The sequence below is a fragment of the Halyomorpha halys genome, unplaced genomic scaffold (genome assembly GCF_000696795.3).
Source record: "Halyomorpha halys isolate HHAL.00 unplaced genomic scaffold, Hhal_1.1 Scaffold265.1, whole genome shotgun sequence".
NCBI classification, from domain to species: domain Eukaryota; kingdom Metazoa; phylum Arthropoda; class Insecta; order Hemiptera; family Pentatomidae; genus Halyomorpha; species Halyomorpha halys.
In genome coordinates, this window is record NW_027107765.1 from 154,256 (window position 1) to 163,475 (window position 9,220).

At 29.9% G+C, this 9,220-nt stretch overlaps 1 protein-coding gene across 1 annotated transcript in view; it reads right to left on the reverse strand.

Annotated features, from left to right (window-relative positions):
- The window catches only part of LOC106680525 (lethal(3)malignant brain tumor-like protein 3), a gene marked incomplete in the record, with an annotated part of 217,767 nt that overhangs the window by 29,719 nt on the left and 178,828 nt on the right, over positions 1 to 9,220 (reverse strand).

A 9,220-nucleotide genomic window follows, 5' to 3' on the forward strand; every position in this document is an offset into this window, starting at 1 on the left:
ATTAAAAAATAAAATAACGTAAACTTATAATATACAGCTAAACATAAGTATATATTAAAAAAACCCGCAAATATTGAAAAACATGATAAAGCTCTTTGGAAATATCAGTGGGGAAAGTCTTGAACCAGTTCTAAATAAAGCTATTGATTCTCTTTGGATCATCTGAAGGCTCATTAGCGAATTTCGTTGATGGCTATCAGAAGACCCCAGCAATACGTGGTGACCTCATCCATTGATAGTACTCTCCGAGCCGACTCACTTTCATTTCATTAATTTTCTCTTCGGATTTCACCTGACATGATTTCAATATTTTTCTCTGCTCCTTAACATCAGGTATCCGTAACTTAATCTGAATCATCTGCCATGTTGCACAGAACTTGTTATAATCTCAGAACTTTATGAAGGTACTTGGAACAATGGCAAGTTCTCACATATGCAAATCGTTAAACTTACAAGCAATACATTGTGGAGTCGGTTCTGGAGCGCAAATTAATCGGGAGTGAATTAGTTTTTCTTTAAATCTTCTCAATTATTTTTAGCGATACATTTTTTGATTTAACATAGAACAAATATTCGTTTATAAAAACAACAATGTCTGGGTAATTAAATAACTAGTATCTGATGATAATATTGGAACAAAAGTTTAATTTAAGAGTTATCTAGTACCGTTCTTATGAATTTTCATTATCTGCTATCTATATTTCATTTTATTTTTTTTATAATAAAGTTATTTTAATAGAAAGTAGTAGTCGACACAGCCTCGATCTTCACCATATTTGGATCTCTGGAACACACAAGTCTGTAGATACCGTGGTTACTTGCTCAGCATTTGTAGAAAGGTATTTGATATTTGCGGGAAGCGGCTAAGGTGTGGATCCGGCTTCATGAGCACGTCTTGATTACTTTGATTAATCAAGGTTCTTAAGTTAATAATATAATCTTCTACACCAAATAGCGGAAGATATTATAATTTGGTCCAACATCCATTACGATAGGATTGGCAGGTTCATCTTCCTGGGGATGCCTGTAAAAGTAGCTTGATGAGGGATATTTAACGGCTATTAGAAACGGTATGAGGAGAAAGGTCCTGATGAAGTAATTATAGTTGCGGTCGAAAGGTCGGCTCGTGTAAGGGTCAGGTCCCCACCTTTCATCTGGGGGCAGGTAGGCCGCCAACCTGCTTTGCTCCTGACCACATCCCATCCCTCATTAAATACAACTAAACAGGGACTGGTTTCGTATGTGATTGCATATGCAGTTGGTCGGTTTTTATTTTTTTAAGCAGTTTTCCCTATAATTTTTAAGAGTTAGTTTTTCTAAACGCAATCAAACCCATTTTTATTTTGAAAAAAAAATGTAGGTTAATATACAAAATAAATCAGATTTATTGAATTATCAATCACAATGATTATGAGTAGAATTTAAACTACATTTAACTTGAATATTTTTGTATGTATATCAAATAATAAAAAGTTATTTTCAAATTTATTTTACATATATGACATATTCCCAACTTTTCGGCACCGTAAGTTACCATAGCCATAATATAAAAATTATTCTTAAATGTGAAACTCTTGGGAGTACCTGTTTATAAATTTGCTTTTTCTAGTTATTTTTATCTGCGAATATATGTATTTTCACCTATGTCCTTGAATAACGCAAGTTAATGTTTTACATAAAACTATTTTAAAACTTATATTGTTATCAAAATCATAATTCAATTTTTTTTTTTAATGTAACGGCTGAAACGTAAATATTTAGTATATATAAAATAAATATTTGAAAATAAATTTTATTATTTATTATAAATATTTATTATTATTAATTTATACAAAATAATTAAGATTTCCCTCCTTAGTTAAAAGTTCCTTCCTTAGTTGATTATAATAATGATGTGTATTATAAATTAAAATGAATTCCTCTTATACTAAAAAAAAACAACCGACAAACCATAATAATGTTGTTTGTAGTAAATAATTATAACTATAATTTAAATTATTTTTTCTACCAACATTGTTATAATTTATAACAATTCTGTTATTTGTATATATTATACCATTCTAAATATCTTAATTACACAGTTTACTTTAACTTCTCGTTAGTGACATTTCGACTAAGATTTATCTCTTTTGTTTAGGTTGCACCAAACTTATATGTAAAGTACTATCTTAGGAAAATAACATATATTGTTAAAAATATATAGATTGTATATATTACTAAGTAAAAAATCTGTTGTAATATTTAAATAACAAGCATTATGCTAATTTCACTAATAATAAAAATTCGTATTTTAGGATTCTAAAAAAAATAATGAATATCAACTTTGCTCCTGCCATGAATACACAGTTAAAGTTGAGAAAAGTTATACACCGTTAACAAATGATGAAGACGCAGAGCTTCGTGAATACGATATAAAAGTGATCTCGGGTTTTCCCGATTCGAACTCCTTTATCTATTTTTCCGTTTTTATCCTCTAATTATTTATCAAATTCTTTAGTATTTTGTATTTGTCTACTGTTTATTAGCAAGGAGAACTGGTTATTTATTGCAAATAAACAACATTAGAGTATTATCAAGAAATATTCTTTAAAAATTCTTCATTTAACCCCAACTTAGGGTAAGGTTTATTTGGTATTACATAATACTTAATTCTACATCGATTAACCGAATTTATTACCAAAATAATTTGAACCGCCAAAGAGAAAATGCTAAAAAAAAAAGTGTAAAATTGTCCCTCTTAAGTGGCTCTTCGGATTGGTTGATTTTAACGAAAAAGCCCTAGGTATGCACATGCTTTAAACATGTAATTGCAACTTCATATGACTTAGTTTTAAGTTAAGCTGTTATTTAGACCTAGATCACCTTTTGCCCTCTCCCCCCCCCAAATTCCGAAAGAATGACAATAAAAAGTTCCAAATAAGATGTAAATAGAAAGTATTTAACATAAATATTATTGGATTTTTATAATATTTACGAAAAATCTATTAACATTAACATTTAAATAGGCTCATATAATCAACACTACTCCTTTCTTTTTCCATTTATTGGATTGTTCCTTAAGATTATGATTAGTGAGAGGATTTTTTATGATTAATTTTTTGATAATAATAAAAAAATATAAGGTTGGTTTGTATATTTTCTGTATTTGATGTTTCAGATTTTCGTTTATACTTGTAAATATTTATATTAGCAGACATTGTACCTTTTCATTTATTATTTTTAGTTTTATTGTATTTTATTTTTATAATTTTTTTTTATTCGTTATCAGAAGTTAGTCACTTTATTTTGTATGATATGACATATAGTTTTATTTTATTTGTTCTAATTTTATTTTATATATTCTGTTAATTATTGTTGTTTCTTTTTAACTTTTCAAATTCATTATTTTCATTATATTTTATGACGGTTCATAATTTCATTTTTATTTTGTATTTTACTCTAAGGTTCATAAGCCCAATTTTGACCCCTGTAATAATAAAGTGATCAATCCCAGAATAAATAAAGAATATTATTATTATTATTATTATTATTATTATTATTAGGAGACTTTAAAAGGTATTTCCTTCCAAAAATCGAATATGAAAACTGCCTCTTACCATATATTTCAAAAATGGGAAAGTGAAAGAAAAAAATAAGTAATATCAGCTAAATTTTTTGATTGGTCATACTTTCAAAAATGTTCAGCTCTATTAACCAAAACATGTGTAAGCTAAATATTCAAAAGTAATTATTCTGCATTTAAAGCATTTCTTTCCTTACTTCACATTTTAATTAGTCAGGAATCTTTAGTTTTGAACTGATTACCACCTCATAAATAAAAGATATCATCTTACATGGGAATGAATCTTTCTCAGATCGTCCGTCATGACCAAGTCTGTGCTTGTTTGAGTTGCCACCGAAACTCGACCTAGAAAAATACGGCCTTCTAAATAAACATTGCTGAGTGTGGTTTGCTCAGCTGAGTTTTTAGTAGACAGACTTCCTGTCACAGCTTCGTCATCAAGTATTGTAATGATTTTTATCCGCTCCCAGTATTATTCAATCTTTCGCTTCATCATGCAGTAAATGAAACAAATAAACAATGCAATTCAAAGTTGAGATCCGTAAAATTAGTGTTGAAATGATTATATTGTATGATATCAATGTTGTTATATTTACTTAGGAATAATTGTGAAATCCAATACTGGACACCCCTGGCAGAAAGAGCTGCCAAGGGATAGTGATAAAGGGAATAGTGAAGATGCGGATAAAAAAATTGTTTCTCTCACAAAACATATTTTTAAAACTCCGATGAACTAAACAATTTTCACTATAAACGTTCGCTTAGAGTAGCGTAAAAAAAATTAAATTAAGTAAAATTCTCATTGGTGTCTCTACAATGCTACTTATAAGTATTCTATAATCAAACATGTCTACTCACAATAATATGGAATATGACCTATATAAAACATTAAATAAGAATTGTAGAATTTTTCGAAACTGTTCTAATAAACAATCTCATTATGTAGCTTGTCATATTCTTGCTCTAAGCTTTTAAATGAATTATGTACTAGCAACCCTCCACAAAATGCTATTGCTAAAGGCTACTGCTTCGTCTTCATTCACCTTCCACATGGCAAGTAGGTTAGTCTCGTTCAATTTTATCCCAATTTTATTGTAGTGATAATTCGCCATATCCCTTATTTTTGTATCTTACCCTAGAATGCCAGGTAGTGTAATCTACTTACATCTGCCACTCTGGCGCTATCCTTCTGTTCTGCTCTAAGTCAAACATTGAACCTTTCTTTCATTGCTAGATCTACAACCTCTCCAACTACCAAACCACGAAGTTCTCGCGGATATTTTCATTTTGAATTCGGGCCTCTGGGTTTCCCCTGGATCTAATACCATCACTTCACTCCCATGACGCTCTAGGGTCGTCCTAATCTCTGTCCCACAGAGTATAACTGATTGGAATTCTGATTAAATGAAAGAAGTTTTGTCTTGTTTTATATTTTCTTCATTCCTATAACTTTATGACGTATTTGGGAATAAACATTATGCGACTTTTTTACTCTATGAAGTACCTTGTGATCGACTTTTATATTTTTGCTAACCACTGTTTCCGGATGTTCTTAGGTATCCACAAATTGAAGAGGTATCCGCTTTCTGCTTTGCTTTTTATTATTACTCATACCTTTCACCAGCAGCTCCTCCAATTTCTACCATGAAAATGATGAACACGAGTGGGATGAAAATATTTCCCTGTTTAACACCCTTATGAAACCTAAATGGTTTTGCTTTACATACGTTCAACCCAACACCATATGGGTTCTGGTATCAAACTTTATTGCACTTATTATTTATTATTTTTTTGTTTACCAAAGCAAATTTCCTTTCGAAGCACATAGTTAAGGCAGTCTCAAATCCAGAAATGGTAAATACAAATTTTTACTCTAAGTTACATTCTTTCTCTAAAATTGTCGGTAGGGCAAAATATGATCCTGGGTCAAATGAAGTCCGACTTAAATATTCCTTGTTCCTCCTCAAAGTGTTCCTAATTAAATATAGCTCTAGGAGTACACACCGAAAACAAAGGTATTGGCCAGAAGTTTTTACAAAGCGTTGGATTTCGTTTCTTATCGATAGGTACAATAATATCATCCTCCCACTGTTTTAATATTCTTTTTAGAAATTATTAAAAAAGATTCTGTAACAGCATCACAACAATTTCATACTGGAAGTTGATACCGGAGAGTAGGCAGTTTCCATTTTTAAGAAATTAAGATATGGGATTATAATCTCATTTGACCATTATATTCCTCCTATTTCTTTGTGACTTATACAACAATGACCTCGTATACGGAACAACTATCACTTATTTAGTTATTCAGTTCAGTTATTTATAAATATAAAGCAAAGAAAATTATGAACTTAAATTACTGGCGGGAACTAAATACAATGGAAATGGCGCCTCATTTGTTGTAGCAACAGATCGAAATAACTAGATTGACGAATATAACTCATGAACCACTGTCAACTAGGAAGTTCTTTAGAATTTTTATTTCAATATTTTTATTTATTTACTTTTTCTGTCCCTTTTGTTTTGTATTTTAAAATTATTTTTGTCTACATTTTATTTAATGGTCTACTATTAGCAATTTAACAAAGTTGAGCTATTACTCTCAATTCACCTTGTTTTTTTATATACTAATTCAAAACGTAAGAGCTACTCAAAGATTTTTTTTTATTTATTGTTGAAGATTACATACACTTTATTTAGTTTTGATACGCAAGGATACTACTCTACGAAATGGAATAATGAATAGTGCAATTTGAATAATGAATCTGGAATTTCCTCATATTATTATTTTTATGGATTTCTTCCTCTATTTTTTTTTTTTTTGAACTGGTTATGGCAGAAGTTTCTCTTTTTTTCCCCAATCGTGGATCTACTGTTGGCGACAGATATCCCGCCACCCGATCGGCACACTAATGACCAAGCTCGCCCTGTAACCCCACCTTTGTGTAGTACTGCTCAGGATCGATTCTTCACGGCTCTGTAGAGACACAAAAGGGACAGCCTACGTGTGCTCTTGTCCCCCTATCAGTTATGGACCAGGTTCCCACGTCCTTTCTTATCCAGTCTCTTTTACTCTTATTATTTCTTACAGTCTTTTCTTACTCATCTCTAGCCAATACTGTAAGTGTCTATCAAAGGGGAAGCCCTCAGTCTGATAGTTCTGTCTGGAGTATGAGGCAATAGCCTCGAAAGGCCACGATCTATAAACGAGCGAGTTTAAGGAGGGAAGTAAAAAATATCAAGCTGACCTATGCAAAAAATCTGTCTGATAACTGGTCTGTTATCCAATGGTAATATAACTGGGAAAATCTTGCACAGCCCTTCTACTATCCCCTCCCCCTTCCCCCCCTAATATCAGCCCTTGCGGCAATAACATGCAAAGTAACATTTTTTGTAAAATAACCATATAAATTTATTACTAAGTGCCAATCAAAAAAGAAAGGAAAAAACCTTATGCACACATTTTTTAATATAAAATTATATAATAATGACAAAAGCGCAACATAACTTTATTCTATACTTCAATTTTTGTTTTCTCGCTTTATTCTATTCGCCATTTTCATCTTTATCCCAGTCAACGTACAATAATTTATTTTCCAACTTACAACTTCTCGATGAATTCGTAATTTCTTATACAAAATTCTTCTTATATCCTGTTTTTGAAGTTTATTTACTGATACCCTTTTTCTCTGAAAATTTATTACTTACTATTAAAATTAATATTTTGCAAATGATTAATTTTATAAAAAATTAATGAATGTTAAAATTATACAACATAAGATGTTTTTCATTCACATCTCGACAACATTTATTTTATCTTTAACTGAATAAAATAAAACTTTAAAATATTTTATTTTAATATTTCATAAAAAATACTACGTGAAAATTTTACTTTATTTTTTAATCACATTTCAGTTTTATAGTCATAAATAATAATTAGACATAAACAATTTAACTAATATTATTTTTCAAAATGGAAATGCAGAAACTGATATTATAGTTTAATATGTTGGCTGAATTGAAGATGAAAATGTTAGAAATTGGAATTATACATAATTTTTCATATATACAGAATGAAATTGTGACTAGTTTTTGATATTAATATATAATTTTACAATGAATAATTAGATTTATAAGGATTTTTACTTTTTTTTCATTGATATATAATAATAAAAAATTAATACCACTAAAAAATACAAACAACGAAAATAAAGTTATTTATAATACAAATAACTTTATTAAGATTTAATATCCAAAATATTTACTAAAACCTTGGAGAAAATTGTCAGAATAAGATGATTCCTGGCTCAATTTGAATTCAGAAAGTTAAAAAAAAAAAGAGGTAATTTAGATTAACTGCACGATATTAGGCTACTCTTCCAACATAAAAACCTAATCAGTTTTCCTTAAACTACTTAAGTTTATTTCTTAGCAAGCTTTATAAAAGTATGAGCTAAATATACATCTTCTAAAGGAAAAGGGAAAATACGTCTACGACACCGACTCAAGAGCTGAGAACGATCAATACCTACTTAAGAGGTGTAAGTCCCTAAGTACTTCGTAGACGGAGTCAATAAACCGCCTCAGTAAACACAAAGCCGCCTTACTGTTTGGTTGCTGCTCAAACAACTTGGCGTAGACAAGTTCTTTCCTTTGTATGGTAATTCTTGTTCAGCCTGACACGGTCGTTGAAGATGGTCGTGATGTGTCATTTCAACTTCTTCGGTTTGTTCAATGGACAGTGGTTAGGTTCGGTTATTTTTTCAAAATAATTATGTAATTGCTTGCAATAAAGTGTTTGATAAAGATGACGTAAAAATATTTCTGTCCCTTTTAATACATATTCTAACAATCTAAAATCCTTTGTAAAATCCTCAATGCTCTTTACTTGATTACAAATAAAATCATTCATAAAGTCCTTTATAATCCACATGGAACCAATCTAGCCCGAACCAGATATCAATCCATACATTATAAACTCCCAAACCACCCAAACCCTCTAGTTGTTAACCTCTTTCATTCCTGACAATCCTCCGAGTTGCCTGAAATTCACTAGATATATTTTATGTGAATATAATTATGAATTTCAATAAATATTAAAAATAAAACATAACCTAGGCGCAAACCAAGAAGTAAAGACAAGACTGGGCGTATAAAATGGGCTTTGGTATTCGATAAGGATTTAATCTGATTATTATTTTTCATGTAAATAACTTTACGATCTTCCAGGTTTTCAAGGTAATTTATTTATTTTAATATACCTTCATTAATCCGATAGTTTTGGTAATGGGGCTCTACTTTTCTCAGTACAGTAAGACTGTATTAGGAAATCGTCAAATGTTTTCTGCGTGAATCTTGCAAAATGATAAAAACAAATATACTTCTTTGGGCTCAAGAAGCATTATTTTTAATGTATTTAATATTATCATGTTCACTTTTGTATTATCCGTATTCGTTACTATCGAAAGTTATGTATTCGTTAAAATATAGACACGACTCTAACGATATTAATATTTTGCCAAAACTCTAATAGATATAGTATCGAAAAAAGTAATAATTAAACTATTAATAATTATTAAATTGATTTTAATTTTTAAAAATAGATAGACTTAAAGCAGTGTTTTAATTAATGAAAAAACTTTATTCAACTCAAAGGAA